The sequence below is a fragment of the Somniosus microcephalus genome, chromosome 12, assembly GCF_052327205.1.
Source record: "Somniosus microcephalus isolate GS21.2 chromosome 12, FLI_Smic_1.0, whole genome shotgun sequence".
In the NCBI taxonomy this organism is placed as follows: Eukaryota; Metazoa; Chordata; class Chondrichthyes; order Squaliformes; family Somniosidae; genus Somniosus; species Somniosus microcephalus.
In genome coordinates, this window is record NC_140998.1 from 99,682,723 (window position 1) to 99,710,427 (window position 27,705).

Here is a 27,705-nt window from a genome sequence, read left to right on the forward strand (position 1 = left end):
ATATTCCTCTGATACAGGGATGTATACATTTTCCACTGAGACAGGGATGTATACATATGCCACTGATACAGGGATGTATAGATATTCCACAGATACAGGGATATATACATATTCCACTGATACGGGAATGTATACATATTCCACTGATACAGGGATGTATTCATAATCCATTGATACCGGGGATGTGTTCATATTCCACTGATACGGGGATGTATACATATTCCACTGATACGGGGATGTATACATACTCTACTGATACGGGGATGTATACATATTGCATTGATACAGGGATGTATACATATTCCACTGATAAGGGGGATGTATACATATCCACTGAAACGGGGGATGTACACATATTCCATAGATACAGGGATGTATACATATTCCACTGATATGGGGATGTATACATATTCCACTGATACGGTTATGTATACATATTCCATTGATATGGGGATGTGTACATATTCCCCTGATACTGGGATGTATACATATTCCACTGATACATGGATGTATACATATTACACTGATACCAGGGTTGTATACATATTCCACTGATACGGGGGATGTATACATATTGTATTGATACAGGGATGTTTACATATTCCACTGATACAGGGATGTATACATATTCCACTGATACGGGGGATGTGTACATATTCCATTGATACGGGGGATGTGTACATATTCCACTGATACGGGGATGTATACATATTCCACTGATACGGGGGATGTAAATATTTTCCACTGATACGGGGATGTATACATATTCCACTGATACAGGGATGTATAAATATTCACTGATACGGGGGATGTATACATATTCCACTGATACGGGGGAGGTATACATATTCCACTGATCTGGGGGATGTATAAATGTTCCACTGATACGGGGATGTGTACATATTCCACTGACACGGGGATGTATACATATTCCACTGACACAGGGATGTATAAATATTCCACAGATACAAGGATGTATACATATTCCACTGATATGGGTGATGTATACATATTCCACTGATACGGGGATGTATACATATTCCACTGATACGGGGATGTATACATATTCCACTGATAAAGGGAGGCATACATATTCCACTGATACCGGGGATGTATACATATTCCACTGATACGGGGGATGTATACATATTCCACTGATACAGGGATGTATACATATTCCACTGATACAGGGATGTATACATATTCCACTGATGCAGGGATGTATACATATCCAGCTGATACAGTGATGCATACATATTCTACTGATACGGGGATGTATATATATTCCACTGATACGGGGATGTATACATATTCCACTGATACGGGGGTTTATACATATTCCACTGATACAGGGATGTGTACATATTCCACTGATACAGGGGATGTATACATATTCCACTGATACAGGGATGTATACATAATCCATTGATACCGGGGATGTGTTCATATTCCACTGATACGGGGATGTATACATATTCCACTGATACGGGGATGTATACATATTCTACTGATACGGGAATGTATACATATTCCATTGATACAGGGATGTATACATATTCCACTGATAAGGGGGATGTATACATATCCACTGAAACGGGGGATGTACACATATTCCATAGATACAGAGATGTATACATATTCCACTGATACGGGGATGTGTACATTTTCCACTGACACGGGGTTGTTTACATGTTCCACTGATACGGGGATGTATACATATTCCACTGATATGGGGCATGTATGCATATTCCACTGATACGGGGGCTGTATACATATTCCACTGATACGGGGATGTAAACATATTCCACTGATATGGGGGATGTATACGTATTACACTGATACGGGGTTGTATACATATTCCACTGATACGGGGATGTATCCATATTCCACTGATACAGGGATGTATACATATTCCACTGTTACGGGGATGTATACATATTCCACTGATACGGGGATGTATACATATTCCACTGATACGGGGATGCATACATATTCCACTGATACAGGGATGCCTACATATTCCACTGATACCGGGGATGTATACATATCCCACTGATACGGGGGATGTATACATATTCCACTGATACAGGGATGTATACATATTCCACTGGTACAGGGGATGTATACATATTCCACTGATACGGGGGATGTATACATATTCCACTGATATGGGGATGTATACATATTCAACTGATACAGGGATGTTTACATATTCCACTGAGACGGGGATGTATACATATTCCACTGATACTGGGATGTATACATATTCCACTGATATAGGGTTGTATACATATTCCACTGATACAGGGATGTGTACATATTCCACTGATACGGGGGTTGTATACATATTCCACTGATACGGGGGATGTATACATATTCCACTGATACGGGGATGTATACATATTCCTCTGATACAGGGATGTATACATTTTCCACTGAGACAGGGATGTATATATATTCCACTGATAAAGGGATGTATAGATATTCCACAGGTACAGGGATATATACATATTCCACTGATACGGGAATGTATACATATTCCACTGAACCGGGGATCTATACATATTCCACAGATACGGGGATGTGTACATTTTCAACTGATACGGGGATCTATACATATTCCACAGATACGGGGATGTATACATATTCCACTGATAGTGGGATATATACAATTCCACTGACACGGGGATGTATACATATTCCACTGATATGGGGGATGTACACATATTCCACTGAAACGGGGATGTATACATATTCCAATGATACCGGGGATGTATACATATCGCACTGATATGGGGGAAGTATGCATATTCCACTGATACGGGGGATGTACACATATTCCACTGAAACGGGGATGTATACATATTCCAATGATACGGGGGATGTATACATATTCCACTTGATACGGGGATGTATACATATTCCACTGATACGGGGATATCGATATATTCCAATGATACGGGGTGTCTAAATATTCCATTGGTACGGGGATGTATACAAAGTCCACTGATACGGGGATGTATACATGTACCACTGATACGGGATGTATACATATTCCACTGATACGGGGATGTATATATATTCCAATAATACGGGATGGATAAATATAACATTGGTACGGGGATGTATACATATTCCACTGATACGGGGATGTATACATATTCCACTGATATGTGATGTATAAATATTCCACTGATATGGGTGGTGTATACCTATTCCACTAATCGGGGGATGTATACATATTCCACTGATACAGGGATGTATACATATTCCACTGTTACGGGGGATGTATACATATTCCACTGATAGAGTGATGTATACATATTCCACTGATACGGTGAATGTATACATATTCTACTGATATGGGGATGTATATATATTCCACTGATACGGAGGTTGTTTTCATATTCCACTGATACGGGGATGTATACATATTCCACAAATACGGGGGATGTGTACATATTCCACTGATACGGGGATGTATGTATATTACACTGATACGGGGATGTATACATATTCCACTGATACGGGGATGTATACATCTTCCACCGATACGGTAATGTATACATATTCCACTGATACGGGGATGCATATGTATTCCACTGATACGGGGATGTATTCATATTCCACTGATACAGGGATGTATATGTACTCCACTGATACGGGGGATGTATACATATTCCACTGATACCGGGATGTATATGTATTCCACTGAAACGGGCATGTATACTTATTCCACTGATGCGGGGATGTATACATATTCCATTGATACGGGGGATGTGTACATATTCCACTGATACGGGGATGTATATTTATTCCACTGATACCGGGATGTATACATATTCCACTGATACGGGGATGATTACATATTCCACTGATACGGGGGATGTATACATATTCCACAGATACGGGGGATGTGTATATATTCCACTGATACGGGGATGTATACACATTCCACTGATACGGGGATGTATACATATTCCACTGATACGGGGATGTATACATATTCCACTGATACGGAGATGTATACGTATTCCACTGATATGGGGGATGTATACATATTCCACTGATACGGGGATGTATACATATTCCACTGATACGGAGATGTATACATATTCCACTGATACAGGGATGTATACATATTCCACTGATACAGGGATGTATACATATTCCAATGATACGGGGATGAATACATATTCCACTGAGACGGGGATGTATACATATTCCATTGATACGGGGATGTATACATATTCCACTGATATAGGGGTGTATACATATTCCACTGATACAGGGGATGTATACATATTCCACTGATACGGGGGATGTATACAGATTCCACTGATACAGGGATGTATACGTATTCCACTGATACGGGGGATGGATAAATATTCCACTGATACGGGGATGTATGCATATTCCACTGATACGGGGGATGTATACATATTCCACTGATATGGGGGTTGTATGCATATTCCACTGATACGGGGGATGTATACATATTCCACTGATACGGGGGATGTATATATATTCCACTGATACGGCGATGTATACATATTCCACTGATACGGGGATGTATACATATCCAATGATACAGGGATGTATACATATTCCACTTATACAGGGGATGTATACATATTCCACTGATACGGGGATGTATACATATTCCACTGATATGGGGGATGTATAAATATTCCACTGATACAGGGGATGTATACATATTCCACTGATACGGGGATGTATACATATTCCACTGATACGGGGATGTGCACATATTCCACTGATACGGGGATATATATATATTCAACTGATACGGGGATGTTTGCATATTCCACTGATACAGGGATGTATACATATTCCACTGATACGGGGATGTATACATATTCCACTGATACGGGATGGTATACAGATTCCACTGATACGGGGATGTATACATATTCCACTGATATGGGGAAGTATACATATTCCACTGACACGGGTGATGTATACCTACTCCACTAATAGGGGGGTTTATACATATTCCACTGATACAGAGATGTATACATTTTCCACTGTTGCGGGGGATGTGTACATATTCCACTGATACAGGGATGTATACATATTCCACTGATACAGGGATGTATACATATTCCACTGATACAGGGATGTATACATATTCCACTGATACGGGGATATATAGGCATATTCCACTGATACGGGGAATGTGTACATATTCCACTGATACTGGGATGTATACATATTCCACTGATTTGGGGAAGTATACATATTCCACTGATATGGGGGATGTATACATATTCCACTGATATGGGGGATGTATACTTATTCCACTGATACGGGGGATGTATACATACTCCACTGATATGGGGGATGTATATATATTCCACTGATATGGGGATGTATACACATTCCACTGATATGAGGGATGTATACAGATTGCACTGATACGGGGGATGTATACATATTCCACTGATTCGGGGGACGGATACATATTCCATTGATACGGGGGATGTTTACATATTCCACTGATACGGGGATGTATACATATTCCACTGTTACGGGGATGTATACATATTCCACTGATACGGGGATGTATACATATTCCACAGATCCGGGGGATGTGTACATATTCCACTGATACGGGGATGTATACATATTCCAGTGATACGGGGATGTATACATATTCCACTGACACGGGGATGTATACTTATTCCACTGATACGGGGATGTATACATATTCCATTGATACGTGGGATGTGTACATATTCCACTGATACAGCGATGTATATTTATTCCACTGATTCGGGTAAGTATACATATTCCAATGATACGGGAATGTATACATATTCCACTGATATGTGGATGTATACATATTCCACTGATACGGGGGACGTATACATATTCCATTGATACGGGAGATGTATACATATTCCACTGATACGGGGATGTATACGTATTCCACTGAAACGGGCATGTATATTTATTCCACTGATACGGGGATGTATACATATTCCACTGATACGGGGGATGTATACATATTCCACTGATACGGGGATGTATACATATTCCACTGATACGGGGGATGTATTCATATTCCACTGATGCAGGGATGTATACATATTCCACTGATACAGCGATGTATACATATTCCACAGATCCGGGGGATGTGTACATATTCCACTGATACAGGGATGTATACATATTCCACTGATATGTGTCAGGGTTGGGGAGCCACGGGGCCGTATAGATACAGGGCCGTGCCCTCCAGGCAAGGTGGGTTCTGGACCCAATTGCAGAAACCAGGCTAAAGGCAGGTATACAATCCTAAGGAACAGTACTTTATTCATTTCTTAACTAGATTCATACAAGAACACAACAGCATACGTAAGAACTTGAGACAGGAAAACACATTATACATAGTACTCGAGAGAAGAACAATATACATAGAACTCGAGACAAGTTACAAAACGGCTAGTCAAGAATAGGAACTCAGGACAGCTTCCATGAGGCAACACACTTGTCCACACTGAGTTGGGATAAGCTTACCACAAGCGCAACCAGCTTGCCGAGACGGGACTCGAGACAAGCTATCACAAGGGGCTGCCGCAGGGGTAACAGGCTTCTCAATAGAGCTCAAGACAAGCGCCAGCATGGCAACACACCAGTCCAGTCCAGCACCTTATCAAGACTAAGAAAACAAGGACACAAAGTTAGTTACATCTTCAATACAGAGCTCGAGAATACATCTTAAATACAAAGCTCAAGAATACATAGATACATAGATACATAGAGATAGGAACAGGAGTAGGCCATTCGGCCCTTCGAGCCTGCTCCGCCATTCAATGAGATCATGGCTGATCTTCGTCTGAGATCATAGCTGATCTTACCAGTTCAGTACCCCGTCCCCGCCTTTTCTCCGTAACCCTTAATCCCCTTAGCCTTCAGAAATATATCCAATTCTCTCTTGAAAATATTTATTGAATTAACCTTCACAGCCCTCTGTGGCAGGGAATTCCACAGGCTCACCACTCTTTGAGTGAAGAAATTCTTCCTCATCTCTGTTTTAAATGATTTGCCCGCTATTTTTAGACTGTGGCCCCTGGTTCTGTGCTCCCCGGCCATTGGAAACATTCTCTCTGAATTCAGCCTGTCCAGGCCTGCCATAATTTTATATGTTTCGATGAGATCCCCTCTCAATCTTCTAAACTCCAGTGAGTACAAGCCCAAACTATTTAATCTCTCTTCGTAGGTCATTCCCGCCATTCCAGGTATCAGCCTGGTGAATCGCCGTTGCACTCTTTCCATGGCAAGAACATCCTTCCGCAGATGGGGCGACCAAAACTGTACACAATACTCCAGATGCGGTCTCACCAGCACCTTGTACAGCTGTAGTAAGGTATCCCTATTCCTATACTCGAACCCCCTTGATATGAAGGCCAACATACCATTTGCCTTCTTAATCGCCTGTTGCACCTGCATGCTCTCCTTCAGTGACTGGTGCACAAGAACACCCAGGTCCCTCTGCACTTCCCCATCTCCCAATCTATTGCCATTTAGATAATAATCTACCCTCCTGTTTTTACCCCCAAAGTGGATAACCTCGCATTTATCCACATTATAGTGCATCTGCCACGTATCCGCCCATTCCCCCAACCTGTCCAAATCGCACTGTAGCCTCCTGACATCCTCATCAGAGCCCACCCCTCCTCCTAGTTTAGTGTCGTCAGCGAATTTGGAAATATTGCATCCAATTCCCTGATCCAGATCATTTATATATATTGTGAACAGCTGGGGTCCCAGGACAGATCCTTGCGGCACCCCGCTGGTCACTGCCTGCCACTCCGAAAACGAGCCGTTTATTCCAACTCTCTGTTTTCTATCTGCCAGCCAGTTCTCTATCCACGTTAATACTTTGCCCCCAATCCCATGAGCCTTAATTTTGCATGATAATCTTTTGTGTGGAACCTTATCGAAGGCTTTCTGGAAGTCAAGGTACACCACATCCACTGGCTCTCCCCCATCTATTCTACCAGTTACCTCCTCAAAAAATTCCAGCAGATTAGTCAAACACGATTTACCCTTTGTAAATCCATGTTGACTCTGTCCGATCCTTTCCCCATTTGTCAAGTGCTCCGCTATTTTATCCTTAATAATGGACTCTAGCATTTTGCCCACAACCGATGTAAGGCTTACTGGTCTATAATTCCCTGCTTTCTCTCTACCCCCCTTTTTAAATATTGGGGTAACATTAGCTACCCTCCAATCCACGGGTACTGTTCCCGAGTCAATGGAGTTCCGGAAGATGATCCTTAGAGCATCTGCTATCTCCAGGGCCACCTCCTTAAGTACCCTAGGATGTAGTTTATCAGGCCCCGGGGATTTGTCGGCCTTCAGTCCCCTCAACTTACCCAACACCATATCCCTAGAGATACTAATTTCTGTCAGCTCCTCCCTCTCATTAGTCCCTATGTTTGCCGATATTCCTGGGAGGTTATTTGTGTCCTCCTTTGTGAATACAGAACCAAAGTATGAGTTTAATTGGTCTGCCATTTCCTTATTCTCCATTATATATTCTCCCGAATCGGACTGCAAGGGACCGACTTGGGATTTTACCAGTCTTTTCCTCCTGATATACCGATAAAAGCTTTTGCAGTCTGTCTTTATGTTTGGTGCAAGTTTACTTTCGTATTCTATTTTCCCCTTCCTGATTAATCCCTTTGTCCTCTTTTACTGTATCCTGTACTGCCCCCAATCTTCCGGTCTGGTGCTTTTTTTTGCCAGTTGATATGCCCTTTTTTTTGATTTTATGCTGTCCCTAATTTCCCTCGTTATCCACGGTTGAGTCACCTTTTTAGGTTTAGTTTTATGCCAAACCGGTATAAACATGTTCTGGAATTCTTCCATTCTATCTTTGAATGCTTGCCATTGTCTATCCACTGTCAATCCCCCCAGAAACACCACCCAATCAATCTTACCCAATTCCCGTCTCATACCCTCGTAATTCCCTTTATTTAAGTTCTGGACCTTAGTCTCTGATTCAATTTCCTCACTCTCCATCTCGACTGAGAGCTCGATCATATTATGATCGCTCTGACCCAAGGGGCCTCGTACAAGAAGATTGCTGATAAGTCCCTTCTCATTGCACAATACCCAGTCTAAAATGGCCTGATCTCGAGTCGGCTCCTCGACATATTGGTCCAGATAACCGTCCCGAAAACATTCCAGGAATTCCTCCTCCTCAGAATTTTTACTAATTTGGGTAGTCCAATCAATATGTAAATTAAAGTCACCCATGATGACAGCTGTGCTCTTATCGCACGCTTCTCTAATTTCCCTTTTTATGCCTTCCCTCACCTCCATATTACTATTTGGAGGCCTATATATCACACCCACTAACGTTTTCCTCCCCTTGCTATTTCTCATTTCTACCCATACAGATTCCGTTTCATCCGTGTTAATATCCTTCCTTTCCATTGCATTAATCCCCTCCTTTACCAGCAATGCTACCCCACCTCCCCTACCTTTTTGCCGATCCTTCCTAAATATTGTATATCCCTGGATGTTAAGTTCCCAGCCTTGCCCACCCTGCAGCCACGTTTCTGTAATCCCAATCAAATCATACTTGTTTACCTCTATTTCCACAACTAATTCATCCACCTTGTTCCTAATGCTTCTAGCATTAAGATACAAAGCCTTCAGGCTTGCTTTTTTCACACTCTCATTATGAATTAGTTTGGCCCTTTGTGTTTCTCTCCTTTGCTTATTGCTTCTCACCTTTCTACCATCTATTTCTGACTTCATATGACTTCCCTCTTTTCCACTACCTAGGTTCCCATCCCCCTGCCAAATTAGTTTAAATCCTCCCGAACCGCCCTAGAAAATATTACCCCGAGGACATCGGCTCCCTCACAGTTCAGGTGTAGACCGTCCCCTTGGTACAGGTCACTCCTCCCCAAGAACTGGTTCCAATGCCTCAGGAATTTAAATCCCTCTCCCTTGCACCACTGCTCAAGCCACGTATTTAGCTTATCTATCTTACTCTCTCTAAACTTATTAGCTCGTGGCACTGGTAGCAATCCAGAGATTACTACCTTTGAGGTCCTACTTTTCAATTTAGCTCCTAACTCTTAAATACAAAGCTCGAGAGAACTATGGCAACTAACTAGTTAAAGCCAGGAGCCACAGAGCAAGGGCTAGTCCTCCCCGCTTACCCGGCTAGGACTGAGCAAGGAATGAAGCAACCACAGAACTTATATACCAAGAAAACCAGGTGCAACCCATGAACAGCTAACAGGCCGTTAAGCATAAACACAGGAGGCTCGGAAACAATTAACAAAGGCCTAGCAAACAAACAAGTGAAGGTGCCATCTAGAGGTTACAGACGGAACTGACTGGCACCCTCACAGGACCTCATTCTGGACTTAGCTCTCTTAGGAGCAGGTTGTGCTGCTGCTGCTGCTGCTGCTGCTGCTGTGGGGAGGGTGTGTGGTGGCCTTGGCCTGGGAGTGGAAGGGAAGGAGTGACCCCAGGCCACCACTACCAGCAACCTCCAAACATCTTCATCTACCGAGGTGCCTGGAGAGGGAGGAGTAGAGGACAGAGGAGGAGGCCAGCATTTCAACTGGAGAGGCCTTTCCATCACTGCCTCCCAATTTGGCCTCCAGCCCAGGAGAGGGAGAGAGGGGAGAGGAACTCCACTCTGCTACAACTTGGAAGGAGGGGAGGAGCTGCTGCAACCTTCAACATCTGCAGGTGGGTGTCTTTGTGCATTCCCCTAAAGACTTTGCATTCTAGGCGGGGGGAGGAAAGAAGACGGGCCGGAAGCCTGGCCTGGGTTGGCTGGAGCCTGCCCGGGTGAAGCTTCTTCTTCCCTTTTATATTGAGAAGACCTGGTGTGGGGCTGAGCCTGGGCTTTCTCCAGCCTACCCAGGCGAAGACATCTTCTCCCCCTGCCCGAAGACCATCTGTTAAGACTTTATTTTTCCATCGGGGAGTGCACCCTGCCGACACCCACCCCCCGAATACCATCTTGAGTGGGGACCCTGCCTTTGCGGCCCCCCCTCCTTCCCACCCCCCCTCTCTGCCTCTCTAAAAGGCACCTCCTTTTGCCTACTAATTGCCAATTGAGCAGAGGGAAGAAAGGGCCCTCTCCCAATTAATACCATCAAGGGGAGAGGCGGCCCAGTTAATTTACACTCCCTCTGCTCAAGGGAAGACATTTTTTGTACCAAGGCCATTAACACCTTCAGGCCTGTGACTTTTGGGGTGTGTGTGGCTCTTTGAAGATCCACCCCACTATGGCGTCCACATCTGCGGCGGTGGCGGGGCCGGCGAGAACATATGCGGCGGTGGCGACTAAAGCCGCGGCTACTCCTGCTTCTGCTGCTGCCCCGTCGCTGTTCCGCTTGATGACAAAGAAGCTTGGGGTGAAGAGCTACACCCACCCCAACATGACCATCGAGGCGTGCGTAAAGGCTATGGCTGGGGTTGTCGGCCCTCCAGCCATACTCGCCGCCTCGAAAATGTATGGGAAGGCTGTGTTCTTCCTGGAGTCCGAGCGGGCGGTGGCCCTGGCCACCGCCGAGGGGCTCACCGTGGGCGGGACCTTCCTGCCGGTGGACCCTCTTGAGGCCACCGCGCAGAGGGTCGTACTATCTAACATCCCGCCCTTTATCTCCGGTGAGCTCCTCCTCCCCCACTTACACCGACTTGGGGAGGTGAGGTCGGGGATTTCGCCGATCCCGCTCGGATTCCGGGAGGCCAGCCTTCGCCATGCCTTCTCCTTCCGACGCCAGGCTTTTGTGCAGCTGGCGCGGGAGGGGGAGACGGACGGGGCCTTTTCGGTCCTCCACGAGGGGACCTTATACCGCGTCTTCTGGACGACGGACGGCGTGCGGTGCCACGCCTGTAAGGAGGTGGGGCACGTACGAAAAAACTGCCCCGCCTCCAAGGCCGCCAGGTCATCTGGCCTGGCCGAGGCTGGCGCCGCCGCCGCTCCCCCCCCGGGTCTAGCCGTGCCCCCCCCCCCAAACAAATGCTACCGGGGTACGGTCGTCGTCGGAGGTCAATGCCATCCAGGCCTCCGGCGGGGGGGAGGAGGGGTGTCCGGTCGGGAAGAAGGCGCGGTGGAAGACTAAACACCGTAGGGCAGGTCCCCCCGTGGAGGGCGTGCCCCATAACATGGAGCCCCTGACGCCCGAGAGCGTTGCCGCATTGATCGCGGAGTGCGGCAGTGGGGGGGACCTCGTGCCCGAGCCTGTGGCCGCGACCGCCGAGGCGGGAGCACTAGAACCTACGGCCGGGCTTGGGCCCGAGAGACCCGAAGAACCCGCTCCACCGGAGGGAGCAGGGGAGGCCCCTGCAGAAATGGAGGTCTCCCTCTGCCCCTCCACTTTAAAAAGAAGGCGCGACCCCCTAGATGAGGAGGAGGACCGGGAGGAGGAAGGTCCCTCCGGTCAGGGGGAGTCGTCGCCCGCCGCGGGTACTGCGCCCCACCCCACCGCTGTCAACATCGTGGGCGAACGGCAGGGGTCACCTGTCCCTGGGGAGGCTGAGGCAGAGGTGTCTGCCCAGCTCGTGCCTCCCGGGGATGGGGACGAGACCCTGCCCATGGGGGGGGTCGCGGAACAACCCGCGGCGGAGATTGATCCACTGTCAGTACCGTTACCCCTCGACGGGTTGGGCGGCCTGGGGTCCGGGTCGGGCGAGGACTCGCAAGATGAGCTCGCCCAAAGCGACCCGGTCGTTTCCCAGGTGCTGCTCGACCTCGTCGAGGGCTAATCCGGGATTACCCCATCTGCTGGGACGGAGGCCGGTGGCACGGAAGAGGAAGGCCCTCTGTCTGTGTCTCCAGCGCTGGGCAACTTGGAGGAGTGCGCTTTTACGTTCTCTCCGATCTCTCCGGTCGTTCCGGCACCTGGGGCGGAGGGGGTCTCTGAACCGCCGCCGTCTTCTGGCCCGGCCCCCCTAGAGGAGCCCAGGGAGGAATCCTCCACTACCGATCCTGGGGGTGGGATCCGGGCGGAGGCGGGGCCGGCCGTCGCGGCCGAGCCGTTCGTTGCGCACTGCGTGGCGGACGGGTCGGCCGCCGGTGGCGACCCCCCGGAGGAGGACGGGGACTCGGTGGTGGGGGCGGAGGAGGACTGGGAGTCCATCGCCGATGAGGCGATGGATGACCTCGCGCCCCTCGCCGGGACCCCCCTCATTCCCATTGAGGAACTCCGGGACTTTGCGGCCACGTGCCAGGGTCGTCGCAGGACCCGGCAGGCCCTCGACAGATGGCCGGGGCTGGCGCTGCTCGTCGGGTCGGCCCGCGTCGCCTTTAAGACCATGGGCTCGGACGCGGGCGTGGGCCCGCTCGAGCTGCGTCAGTTCCGGTCATTCCTCACTGGGCTGCTAAGGGAGTGGCGGTTGACTAGCGGCCGCCCTCCCTTCCCCCGTTAGTTATAAGTAGGGGTTGGTTTATGCTTCTGAAATGAAGATAACCATAGCCAGCCTCAACATCAACGGCAGCAGGGAAGCTAGCCGCAGATTTAATAACTTTTCGGTCCTTCGGGACGGGAAGTATGCGGTGTGCTTCCTGCAAGAAACCCACACCGTTCCGGGAGACGAGGCCACGTGGCTCCTGGAATGGCAAGGAGGGGTCAGCATGAGTCACCTCTCCAGTGTTTCCAGTGGGGTGGCTATCTTGCTGGCCCCGCATTTTCAGCCGGAGATCTTGGGGGTCAAGGAGCTCGTGCCGGGCCGCTTGCTCCAGGTTACTGTTCCCCTGGGGGGCGTGCTGCTCCATCTAGTGAACGTGTATGCCCCTCAGGCCGGTGCGCAGCAAGCGCGCTTCTTTGAAGAAGTGTCCACTCTTCTGAGCTCCGTCGACGCGGGCGAGTGCGTCATCCTCGGGGGGGATTTTAATTGTACCCTCGAGGCGAGGGACCGCACGGGCACCCTGCCTTGCCCGGCGGCGACGGAGAAGTTGAGGGACCTGGTCGGGTCCCTCGACTTGGTGGACGTCTGGCGAAATCTCCATCCCGACTCCAGCGCCTTCACTTGCGTGAGGTCTGGGAGAGGAGCGTCCAGGATCGACTGCCTCTACATTTCCCGGGCATACGTCTCCTGCGTTCCGGCGGTGTCCATGCGGCCGGTGCCGTGCACGGACCACCACCTGGTGTGGACGGAGCTCGTTCCGCTGCGCGCGCGGGGGGGGTCCGCGTATTGGCACTTTAATAACCTGCTGCTGGAGGACGCACGGTTCTGGGACTCGTTTAGTCGGTTCTGGGCCGGCTGGAGAAGGACGCAGGGGGGCTTCCCCTCCTTGAGGCTATGGTAGGATGTGGGCAAGGCTCACATCCATCTCTTCTGTCAGGAGTACGCGAAGGGGTCGACCAAGAGGCGGGAGGCCCGGGTCGGGCAGTTGGAGAGGGAGGTGCTCGACCTGGAGTCCCGTCTCAGTCAAGTCGTCGACGACCCGGCCCTGCGGTTGGTGTACAAAGAGAAGAAGGGCGCGCTGAAGGACCTGCAGCTCGTCGGGTCCCGAGGCGCGTACGTGAGGTCGCGGATCCTGTTCCTGCGGGACCTGGACTGCGGCTCCCCCTTCTTCTACTCGCTGGAAAAAAGACGGGGGGTCCGTAAGCAGCTCTTGGAGCTGCTGGCCGATGACGGATCTCTGGTCTCGGATCCGGAGGGAATCCGCGCGGAGACCCGCGCCTATTACGGGGCTCTGTTCTCTCCGGATCCGTCCAGCGAGGATGCGCGCAGAGTTTTGTGGGAAGACCTGCCGAAGGTCGGCCTGGAGGGCGCCGAAAAACTGGACGCTCCTCTGAGTCTGGAGGAGCTGACCGGCGCCCTCCGCCAGCTCTCTAGGGGGAAGTCCCCGGGGCTGGACGGGCTGACCGTGGAGTTCCACAGGGCGTTCTGGGACGTCCTGGGGGGCGACTACGCGCGGGTCCTGGGGGAAAGTTTGGCGACCGGGGAGATGCCCCTCTCTTGGCGCAGGGCGGTGATTGTCCTGCTGCCTAAGAGGGGTGATCTCCGCCTTCTTAAGAACTGGCGCCCGGTCTCCCTCCTCAGCACGGATTACAAAATCTTTGCCAGGGCCATGTCTGCTCGCCTTGGCGCCGTGCTGGCCCACATGATCCACCCCGACCAGTCCTATACGGTCCCGGGCCGGTCTATCCATGACAACATCCATCTGGTCCGGGACCTGGTCCACCATTCCCAGAGGGCTGGTCTGTCGGTCACCTTCCTTTCCCTGGATCAGGAGAAGGCGTTCGACAGGGTGGATCACGAGTATCTTTTCGGGACTCTGCGCGCATTCGGGTTCGGGACGCATTTTGTCGCCCGGATCCGACTTCTGTACGCTGCCGCGGAGTGTCTGATTAAAGTTAACGGGTCCTTGACGGCGCCCCTTCGCTTCGGGAAGGGGGTGCGTCAGGGATGCCCCATGTCCGGCCAGTTATATGCCATTTGTGTAGAGCCTTTCCTGCGCCTCTTGCGGAAGAGGTTGGCGGGACTGGCTCTGCAAGGGCCGGGCGTGGAGGTGGTCCTCTCGGCTTACGCCGATGACGTGCTCCTCATGGTCACGGATCCCGTTGACTTGCGGAGGATGCGGGAATGCCAGCAGATTTAATCGGACGCATCCTCCGCCAGGATCAACTGGGGGAAATGTTCTGGACTCCTGGTGGGTCAGTGGCGGGTGGACTCCCTGCCGGAGGAGTTCAGGCCCTTCGCCTGGAGCACTACGCACCTCCTCTACTTGGGAGTCTACCTCAGCCCGGCCGAGGACGCCTGGCCGGCGAACTGGCACGAGTTGGAGGCCAAAGTCACCGCTCGCTTAGGACGCTGGACAGGATTGCTCCGAGTGTTGTCCTACAGGGGTCGGGCATTGGTCATAAACCAACTGGTGGCCGCCATGTTGTGGTACCGGTTGGCTACCCTGATCCCCCCCCCCCCGCGTTTGTCGCCAAGATACAGAAGAAGCTCGTCGACTTCTTCTGGAACAACAGGATGCACTGGGTCTCTGCCGCGGTTCTGAGTCTCCCGCTTAGGGAGGGTGGTCAGGCGCTGGTGTGCCTTCGCACCCAGACTGCGACTTTCCGTCTTCAGACGCTGCAGAGATACCTGTACGTTGAGAATCCTCCGAGATGGTGTGCGCTGGCGACGTATTTCTTCCGCCAGCTGCATGGCCTCAATTACGACATGCAGCTTCTGTTTTTGGAAGTGGGCGGCAGGCGTGCCAGCCTGCGGGGGCTGCCTGCCTTTTACCAGGAACTGCTATGGGTTTGGAACTACGTCGCCTCCAGGCGGAGCTCTGCCCCGTCAGGAATGGCGGCTGTCCTTCGAGAGCCGCTGTTCAGGAATCCGCACCTCCACGTCCGCGAGTTCGGGTGGCTGGCGGAACGGAGGGCTGTGCCTGGCAGGGTGACTAGAGTCGGGGACCTACTCGATGGCGGAGGAGCGGGCTGGATGGCACCGGAGGAGTTGGCGCGGCGCATGTCTTGGGACAACGTCCGGCTCGCGGTCGATGCCATCGAGGCGGTGAAAATGACGCTGCCCCCCGGCACCACGAGGTGTATCGAGGCGGCTCAAGCGCGTGGGGCGATCCCGTCCGAGCTTTCCCCCGTTCGGACGGAATTCCTTATCGGCGCCCTGCCCCAAAACTCCCCTCGGGGATTGGCGCCTCACAACTTGAGCCGTCTCGAGGAGATGCCCTCCGTGCCTTTTCATTCCGCACGGAGGGGTTTCCTGTACGGGCTGCTCCTGCACACCTTCCACTTTGCCATCTTCGCCTGCCGTCCGGACACGCCGTGGCGTGCTGTTTTACCTTCCGACGGAGGCGGAGGTCCCCAATGGGGGGCTCTCTATGCGGGAGTCCTCCCTTGTTCTATTGGGGACTTGGCCTGGAGGGTGTTGCACAGGGCAGTCCCGTGCAATAGGCTCTTAAGTAGGTTCACGGACTCCCAGACCGCCTGTTTGTTCTGCGGTCTGGAGGAGTCCGTGTTCCATGTTTACGTTGAATGTGAGAGGTTGCAGCCCCTCTTCCATTATTTGAAGGGGCTGCTCCTCAAGTTTTGGTTGCACTTCAGTCCCACGCTCTTGATCCACGGTCACCCGGTGCGGAGGGGAGTGGGCAGGCTGGAGGACCTCCTCGTGGGTCTGCTCCTGGGCCTGGCAAAGAAAGCCATTAATTGGTCCAGGCAGCGGGCGGCCGAGGGGGTCATCCAGCCAGATTGCCTCCCTCTCTTCCGTGGCCATGTTCGCGCCCGGGTGGCCCTGGAGATGGAGCACGCGGTGTCCGCCGGCGAGCTCGAGCTCTTTCGTGACCGGTGGGCGCCGCGGGGACTGGAGTGCATAATCGGTTTAAACAACCAAATTTTAATTTGATTTGTTAAGTTTTATTTAAAGGTTTATTAGACTTTTAGTTACAGTTTATTTGTTTAATGTATTTTGGTCATACACAAAGAGGGAGGCTAGGAAACAATTAACAAAGGCCTAGCAAACAAACAAATGAAGGTGCCACCTAGAGGTTACAGAAGGAACTGACTGGCACCCTCACAGGACCTCATTCTGGACTTAGCTCTCTGAGGAGCAGGTTGTGCTGCTGCTTCTGCTGTGTAGGAGGTGGTGGTCGCCTTGGCCTGGGAGTGGAAGGGAAAGAGTGACCCCAGGCCACCACTACCAGCAACCTACAAACCATCTACATCTACCGAGGTGCCTGGAGAGGGAGGAGTAGAGGACAGAGGAGGAGGCCAGCATTTCAACTGGAGAGGCCTTTCCATCACTGCCTCCCAATTTGGCCTCCAGCCCAGGAGAGGGAGAGAGGGGAGAGGAACTCCACTCTGCGACAACTTGGAAGGAGGGGAGGAGCTGCATCTTCAACATCTGCAGGTGGGTGTCTTTTGTGTATTCCCCTAAAGACTTTGCATTCTAGGCGGGGGGAGGAAAGAAGACGGGCCGGAAAGCCTGGCCTGGGTTGGCTGGAGCCTGCCCAGGTGAAGCTTGTTCCTTTACATTGAGAAGACCTGGTGTGGGGCTGAGCCTGGGCTTTCTCCAGCCTACCCAGGCGAAGACATCTTCTCCCCCTGCCCGAAGACCATTTGCTAAGACTTTTGTTTTTCCATCGGGGAGTGCACCCTGCCGACACCCACCCACCGAATACCACCTTGAGTGAGGACCCTGCCTTTGCGGCCCCCCCTCCTTCCCACCCCCCCTTTCTCTCTCTCTTTGTCCTCTCTTTGCCTCCCTAAAAGGCACCTCCTTTTTATTAATAGCCAATTGAGCAGAGGGAAGGAAGGCCCCTCTCCCAATTAACACCATCAAGGGGAGAGGCGGGCCATTAGCTTTAAACTCCCTCTGCTCAGTGGAAGACTTTTATTACCAAGGCCATTAACACCTTCAGGCCTGTGACTTTGGGGTGTGTGTAGCTCTTTAAAGATCCACCCCACTATGGCGTCCACATCTGCGGCGGTGACGGGGCCGGCAAGAACATATGCGGCGGTGGCCACCAAAGCCGCGGCTGCTCCCGCTTCTGCTGCTGCCCCGTCGCCGTTCCGTCTTATAACAAAGAAGCTTGGGGTGAAGAGCTACACCCACCCCAACATGACCATCGAGGCGTGCGTAAAGGCCATGGCTGGGGTTGTCGGCCCTCCAGCCATACTCGCCGCCTCGAAAATGTATGGGAAGGCTGTGTTTTTCCTGGAGTCCGAGCGGGCGGTGGCCCTGGCCATCGCCGAGGGGCTCACCGTGGGCGGGACCTTCCTGCCGGTGGACCCCCTAGAGGCCACCGCGCAGAGGGTGGTGTTATCAAACGTCCTGCCCTACGTCTCGAGTGAGCTCCTCCTCCCCCACTTGCACCAACTTGGGGAGGTGAGGTCGGGGATCGCGCCGATCCCGCTCGGATTCCGGGAAGCCAGCCTTCGCCATGTCTTCTCCTTCCGGCGCCAGGCCTTTGTTCAGCTGGCGCGGGAGGGGGAGACTGACGGGGCTTTTTCGGTCCTCCATGAGGGGACCCTTCACCGCGTCTTCTGGACGATGGACGGCATGCGGTGCCACGCCTGTAAGGAGGTGGGGCATGTCTGAAAAAACTGCCCCGCCTCCAAGGCCGCCAGGTCGTCTGGCGTGGCCGAGGCTGGCGCCACCGCCGCTCCTCCCCCCGGGTCTAGCCGTGCCCCCCCCAAACAAGTACTACCGGGGTGCGGTCGTCGTCGGAGGTCGATGCCATCCAGGCCTCCGGTGGCGGGGAGGAGGGGTGTCCGGTCGGGAAGAAGGCGCGGGGGAAAAGTAAACACCGAAGGGCAGGTCCCCCCATGGAGGGCGTGCCCCATAACATGGAGCCCCTGACACCCGAGAGCATTGCCGCATTGATCACGGGGGGCGACAGTGGGGGGGACTTCGTGCCCGAGCCTGTGGCCACAACCGCCGAGGCGGGAGTGCTAGAACCTGCGGCAGGGCTTGGGCCCGAGGGACCCGATAAACCTGCTCCACCGGAGGGAGCAGGGGAGGCCCCTGCAGAAATGGAGGTCTCCCCCTATCCCTCCACTTTAAAAAGAAGGCGCGACCCCCAGGATGAGGAGGAGGACCAGGAGGTGGAGGGTCCCTCCGGTCAGGGGGAGTCGTCGCCCGCCGTGGGTACTGCGCCCCACCCCACCGCTGTCACCATCATAAGCGATCGGCAGGGGTCGCCTGTCCCTGGGGAGGTTGAGGCAGAGGTGTCTGCGCAGCTCGTGCCTCCCGGCGATGGGGACGAGACCCTGCCCATGGGGGAGTCGCGGAACAACCCGCGGCTGAGATTGATCCCCTATCGGTGGCGTTGCCCCTCGACGAGGCGGGCGGCTTGGAGTCTGGGTCGGGCGAGCTCGCGGAAGATGAGCTCGCCCAGAGCGGCCCGGACTTTTCCCAGGTGCTGCTCGACCTCGTCGAGGATTTTACCAGAAATACCCCTTCTGCTGGGTTGGAGGCCGGTGGCGTGGTAGGAGAAGGCCCTCTGTCTGTGTCCCTGGCGCCGGGCGACTTGGAGGGGATCGGATTTACGTATTCTCCGGTCTCTCCGGTCGTTCCGGCGCCTGGGGCGGAGGGGGACTCCGAACTGCCGCTGTCTTCTGGCCCGGCGCCCCTGCAGGAGCCCAGGGAGGAATCCTCCGCTACCGATCCTGGGGGTGGGATCCGGGCGGAGGCGGGGCCGGTCGTCGCGGCCGACCCGCTCGCTGCGCATTGCGTGACAGACGGGTCGGCCGCCGGTGGCGACCCCCCGGAGGAGGACGGGGACTCGGTGGTGGGGGCGGAGGAGGACTGGGAGTCCATCGCCGATGAGGCGATGGATGACCTCGCGCCCCTCGCCGGGACCCCCCTCATTCTCATTCCCATTAAGGAACTCCGGGACTTTGTGGCCACGTGCCAGGGTCGTCGCAGGACCCGGCTGGCCCTCGATAGATGGTCAGGGCTGGCGCTGCTCATCGGGTCAGCCCGCGTCGCCTTCAAGACCATGAGCGCGGGCGCGGGCGTGAACCCGCTCGAGCTGCGTCAGTTCCGGTCCTTCCTCACTGGGCTGCTAAGGGAGTTGCGGTTGACTAGCGGCCGCCCTCCCTTCCCCCGTTAGTTATAAGTAGGGGTTGAACTATGCTTCTGAGATGAAGATAACCATAGCCAGCCTCAACATCAACGGCAGCAGGGAAGCTAGCCGCAGATTTAATAACTTTTCGGTCCTTCGGGATGGGAAGTATGCGGTGTGCTTCCTGCAAGAAACCGACACCGTTCCGGGAGACGAGGCCACGTGGCTCCTGGAGTGGCAAGGAGGGGTCAGCATGAGTCACCTCTCCAGTGTTTCCAGTGGGGTGGCTATCTTGCTGGCCCCGCATTTTCAGCCGGATATCTTGGGGGTCAAGGAGCTCGTGCCGGGCCGCTTGCTCCAGGTCACTGTTCGCCTGGGGGGCGTGCCGCTCCATCTAGTGAACGTGTACGCCCCTCAGACCCGTGCGCAGCAAGCGCGCTTCTTTGAAGAAGTGTCCACTCTTCTGAGCTCCATCGACGCGGGCGAGTGCGTCATCCTCGGGGGGGATTTTAATTGTACCCTCGAGGCGAGGGACCGCACGGGCACCCTGCCATGCCCGGCGGCGATGAAGAAGTTGAGGGACCTGGTCGGGTCCCTCGACTTGGTGGACGTCTGGCGAAATCTCCATCCCGACTCCAGCGCCTTCACTTACGTGAGGTCTGGGGGAGGAGCGTCCAGGATCGACCGCCTCTACATTTCCCGGGCATACGTCTCCTGCGTTCCGGCGGCTTCCATGCGGCCGGTGCCGTGCATGGACCACCACCTGGTGTGGGCGGAGCTTGTTCCGCTGCGCGCGCGGGGGGGGTCCGTGTATTGGCATTTTAACAACCTGCTGCTGGAGGACGCACGGTTCCGGGATTCGTTTAGTCGGTTCTGGGCCGGCTGGAGAAGGAAGCGGGGGGGCTTCCCCTCCTTGAGGCTATGGTGAGATGTGGGCAAGGCTCACATCCGTCTCTTCTGTCAGGAGTACGCGAAGGGGTCGACCAAGAGGCGGGAGGCCCGGGTCGGGCAGTTGGAGAAGGAGGTGCCCGACCTGGAGTCCCGTCTCGGTCAAGTCTTCGAGGACCCGGCCCTGCGGATGGTGTACGAAGAGAAGAAGGGCGCGCTGAAGGACCTGCAGCTCGTCAGGTCCCGAGGCGCGTACGTGAGGTCGCGGATCCAGTTCCTGCGGGACCTGGACCGCGGCTCCCCCTTCTTCTACTCGCTGGAAAAAAGACGGAGGGTCCGTAAGCAGCTCTTGGAGCTGCTGGCCGACGACGAATCTCTGGTCTCGGATCCAGAGGGAATCCGCGCAGAGACCCGCGCCTATTACGGGGCTCTGTTCTCTCCGGATCCGTCCAGCGAGGATGCGCGCGGAGGTTTGTGGGAGGACCTACCGAAGGTCGGCCTGGAGGACGCTGAAAAATTGGACGCTCCTCTGAGTTTGGAGGAGCTGACCGGCGCCCTCCGCCAGCTCTCTAGGGGAACGTCCCCGGGGCTGGACGGGCTGACCGTGGAGTTCCACAGGGCGTTCTGGGACGTCTTGGGGGGCGACTACGCGCGGGTCCTGGGGGAAAGTCTGGCGACCGGGGAGATGCCCCTCTCTTGGCGCAGGGCGGTTATTGTCCTGCTGCCTAAGAGGGGTGATCTCCGCCTCCTTAAAAACTGGCGCCCGGTCTCCCTCCTCAGCACGGACTATAAAATCTTTGCCAGGGCTATGTCTGCTCGCCTAGGCGCCGTGCTGGCCCGCATGATCCACCCCGACCAGTCCTACACGGTCCCGGGCCGGACCATCCATGATAACATCCATCTGGTCCGGGATCTGGTCCACCATTCCCAGAGGGCTGGTCTGTCGGTCGCCTTCCTTTCCCTGGATCAGGAGAAGGCGTTCGACAGGGTGGATCACGAGTATCTTTTCGGGACTCTGCGCGCATTCGGGTTTGGGACGCATTTTGTCGCCCGGATCCGACTTCTGTACGCTGCCGCGGAGTGTCTGATTAAAGTTAACGGGTCCTTGACGGCGCCCCTTCTCTTCGGGAGGGGGGTGCGTCAGGGATGCCCCACATCCGGCCAGTTATATGCCGTTTGCGTAGAGCCTTTCCTGCGCCTCTTGCGGAAGAGGTTGACGGGACTGGCTCTGCAAGGGCCGGGCGTGGAGGTGGTCCTCTCGGCTTACGCCGATGATGTGCTCCTCACGGTCACGGATCCCGCTGACTTGCGGAGGATGCGGGAATGCCAGCAGATTTACTCGGACGCATCCTCCGCCAAGATCAACTGGGAGAAATGTTCTGGACTCCTGGTGGGTCAGTGGCGGGTGGACTCCCTGCCGGAGGAGTTCAGGCCCTTCGCCTGGAGCACCACACACCTCCTCTACTTGGGAGTCTACCTCAGCCCTGCCGAGGACGCCTGGCCGGCGAACTGGCAAGAGTTGGAGGCCAAAGTCACCGCTCGCTTAGGACGCTGGACAGGATTGCTCCGAGTGTTGTCCTACAGGGGTCGAGCGATGGTCATAAACCAACTGGTGGCCGCCATGTTGTGGTACCGGTTCGTCACTTTGATCCCTCCCCCTGCGTTTGTCGCCAAGATACAGAAGAAGCTCGTCGACTTCTTCTGGGACAAAAGGAAGCACTGGGTCTCTGCCGCGGTTCTGAGTCTCCCGCTTAGGGAGGGCGGTCAGGCGTTGGTGTGCCTCCGCACCCAGGCTGCGACTTTCCGTCTTCAGACGCTGCAGAGATACCTGTACGTCGAGAATCCTCCGAGATGGTGTGCGCTGGCGACGTATTTTTTCCGCCAGCTGCACGGCCTCAATTATGACATGCAGCTCCTGTTTTTGGAAGTGGGCGGCAGGCGCGCCAGCCTGCGGGAGCTGCCTGTCTTTTACCAGGAACTGCTATGGGTTTGGAACAACGTCGCCTCCAGGCGGAGCTCTCCCCCGTCAGGAATGGCGGCTGTCCTCCGGGAGCCGCTGTTCAGGAATCCGCACCTCCACGTCCGCGAGTTCGGGTGGCTGGCGGAATGCAGGGCTGTGCCTGGTAGGGTGACTAGAGTCGGGGACCTACTCGATGGCGGAGGAGCGGGCTGGATGGCGCCGGAGGAGTTGGCGCGGCGCATGTCTTAGGACAACTTCCGGCTCGCGGTCAATGCCATCGAGGCGGTTAAAGCGGCGCTGCACCCCGGCGCCACCAGGTGTATCGAGGCAGCTCAAGCGCGTGGGGCGATCCCGTCTGAACTTTCCCCCGTTCGGACGGAATTCCTTATCGGCGCCCTGCCCCGAAACTCCCCTCGGGGATTGGCGCCTCACAACTTGAGCCGTCTCGAGGAGATGCCCTCCATGCCTTTTCATTCCGCATGGAGGGGTTTCCTGTACGGGCTGCTCCTGCACACCTTCCACTTTGTCATCTTCGCCTGCCGTCCAGACACGCCGTGGCGTGCCGTTTTGCCTTCCAGCGGAGGCGGCGGTCCCCAATGGAGGGCTCTCTATGCGGGAGTCCTCCCTTGTTCTATTGGGGACTTGGCCTGGAGGGTGTTGCACGGAGCAGTCCCGTGCAATGTATTGTTAAATAGGTTCACGGACACCCAGACCGCCTGTTTGTTCGGCGGTCTGGAGGAGTCCGTCTTTCACGTCTATTTTCAATGTGTGAGGTTGCAGCCCCTCCTCTATTATTGGAAGGGGCTGCTCCTTGATTTTTGGTTGCACTTCAGTCCCACGCTCTTGATCTACGGTCACCCGGTGCGGAGGGGAGCGGGCAGGCTGGAGGACCTCCTCGTGGGTCTGCTCCTGTGCCTGGCAAAAAAAGCCATGAATTGGTCCAGGCAGCGGGCGGCCGAGGGGGTCATCCAGCCAGATTGCCTCCCTCGCTTCCGCGGCCATGTTTGCGCCCGGGTGGCCCTGGAGATGGAGCACGCGGTGTCCGCCGGCGCACTCGAGCAATTCCGTGAACGGTGGGTGCCGCGGGGACTGGAGTGCATAATTGATTTAAATGACCAAATTTTAATTTGATTTGTTAAGTTTTATTTAAAGATTTATTAGAGTTTTTGTTACAGTTGATTTGTTTAATTTAATTTGGTCTTACAAAAAGAGGGAGGCTAGGAAACAATTAACAAAGGCCTAGCAAACAAACAAGTGAAGGTGCCATCTAGAGGTTACAGAAGGAACTGACTGGCACCCTCACAATATGGGGATGTATACCTATTCCACTGAAACGGGGTATGTATACAGATTCCACTGAAACGGGGATGTATACATATTCCACTGATATGGGGGATGTATACATATTCCACTGATATGGGGGATGTATACATATTCCACTGATACGGGGGATGTATACATATTCCACTGATACGGGGATGTATACGTATTCCACTGATACGGGGATGTATACATATTCCACTGATATGGGGATGTATACATATTCCACTGATATGGGGATGTATACGTATTCCACTAATATGGGAGCTGTCTACCTATTCCACTGATACAGGGATATATATATATTCCACTGATACGGGGATGTATACATATTCAACAGATACAGGGATGTATACATATTCCACTGATACGGGGATGTATACTTATTCCACTGATATGGGGATGTATACAGATTCCACTGATATGGGGATGTATACATATTCCACTGATCTGGGGATGTATACATATTCCACTGATACAGGGGATGCATACATATTCCACTGATAATGGGATGCATACATATTCCACTGATACGGGGGATCTGTACATATTCCACTGATACAGGGATGTATACATATTCCACTGATACGAGGGATGTATACATATTCCACTGATACAGGGATGTATACATATTCCACTGATATGGGGGATGTATGCATATTCCACTGGTACGGGGGATGTATACACATTCCACTGATACGGGGATGTACACATATTCCACTGATACGGGGATGTATACATATTCCACAGATACAGGGATGTATACATATTCCACTGATACGGGGATGTATACATATCCCACTGATACGGGGATGTATAAGTATTCCACTGATATGGGGGATGTCTACATATTCCACTGATACGGGAATATATATATATTCCACTGATACGGGGATGCATGCATATTCCACTGATATGGGATTTATAAATATTCCACTGATACGGGAATGTGTACATATTCCTCTGATACGGGATGTATAAATATTCCACTGATACGGGAATGTGTACATATTCCACTGATATGGGGGATGTATACATATTCCACTGATACGGTTTTGTATACATATTCCACTGATATGGGGGATGTATAAATGTTCCACTGATATGGGGATGTATACATATTCCACTGATACGGGGGATGTATACATATTCCACTGATACGGGGATGTGTACATATTCCACTGATACGGGGATATATACATATTCCACTGATACAGGGATGTATATATATTTCACTGATACGGGGATGTATACATATTCCACTGATACAGGGATGTATACATACTCCACTGATACGGGGATGTATACATATTCCACCGATATGGGGATGTATACATATTCCACTGCTACGTGGGATGTGTACATATTCCACTGATATGGGGGATGTATATATATTCCACTGATACGGGGGTTGTATACAGATTCCACTGATACAGGGATGTCTACATATTCCACTGCTTTGGGGGATGTATACATATTGCACTGATACGGGGATGTATACATATTCCACTGATACGGGGGACGTATACATATTCCATTGTGATGGGGGATGTATACATATTCCACTGTTACGGGGATGTATTCATATTCCACTGATACGGGGATGTATCCATATTCCACTGATATGGGGGATGTATACATATTCCACTGATATGGGGGCTGTACACATATTCCAGTGATACGGGGATGTATACATATTCCACTGATACGGGGGATGTATATATATACAACTGATACAGGGGATGTATACATATTCCATTAATATGGGGGATGTATAGAGATTGCACTGATACGGGGGATGTATATATATTCCAGTGTTATGGGGATGTATACATATTCCACTGATACGGAGGATGCATACATATTCCACTGATACAGGGATGTATACATATTCCACTGATACGGGGACGTATACATATTCCACGGATACGGGGATGTATACATATTCCACTGATATGGGGATGTATACATATTCCACTGATAAGAGGGATGTATACATATTCCACGGAAATGGGGGATGTATACATATTCCACTGATATGGGGGATGTATACATATTCCACTGATGCAGGGATGTATACATATTCCACTGATATGGGGGATGTATACATATTCCACAGATATGGGGATGTATACATATTCCACTAATATGGGGGATGAATACAGATTGCACTGATACGGGGGATGTAGATATATTCCAATGTTATGAGGATGTATACATATTCCACTGATAGGGTGATGTATACATATTCCACTGATACGGGGATGTATACATATTCCACTGATATGGGGGATGTATACATATTCCACTAATATGGGGGATGTACACATATTCCACTGATACGGGGATGTATACATAGGCCACTGATACGGGGGATGTATACATATTCCACTGATACGGGAATGTATATATATTCCAATGATACGGGATGTATAAATATTCCATTGTTACGGGGATGTATACATATTGCACTGATATGGGGGATGTATAAATATTCCACTGATACGGGGATGTATACATATTCCACTGATACGGGGGATGTATACATATTCAACTGATATAGGGGATGTATACATATTCCACTGATACGGAGATGTATACGTATTCCACTGATACGGGGATGTGTATGTATTCCACTGAGACGAGGATGTATACATTTTCCACTGATACGGGGGATGTATACATATTCCACAGATACGGGGGATGTGTACATATTCCACTGATATGGGGATGTATACATATTCCACTGATACGGGGATGTATACATATTCCACTGATACGGGGATGTATACATATTCCACTCTTATGGGGGATGCATACATATTCCACTGATACAGGGATGTATACATATTCCACTGATACGGGGGATGTATACATATTCCACATATACAGAGATGTATAAATACTCCACTGATACGGGGGATGTGTACATATTCCACTGACACAGGGATGTATACATATTCCACTGATACGGGGATGTATACATATTCCACTGATACGGGGA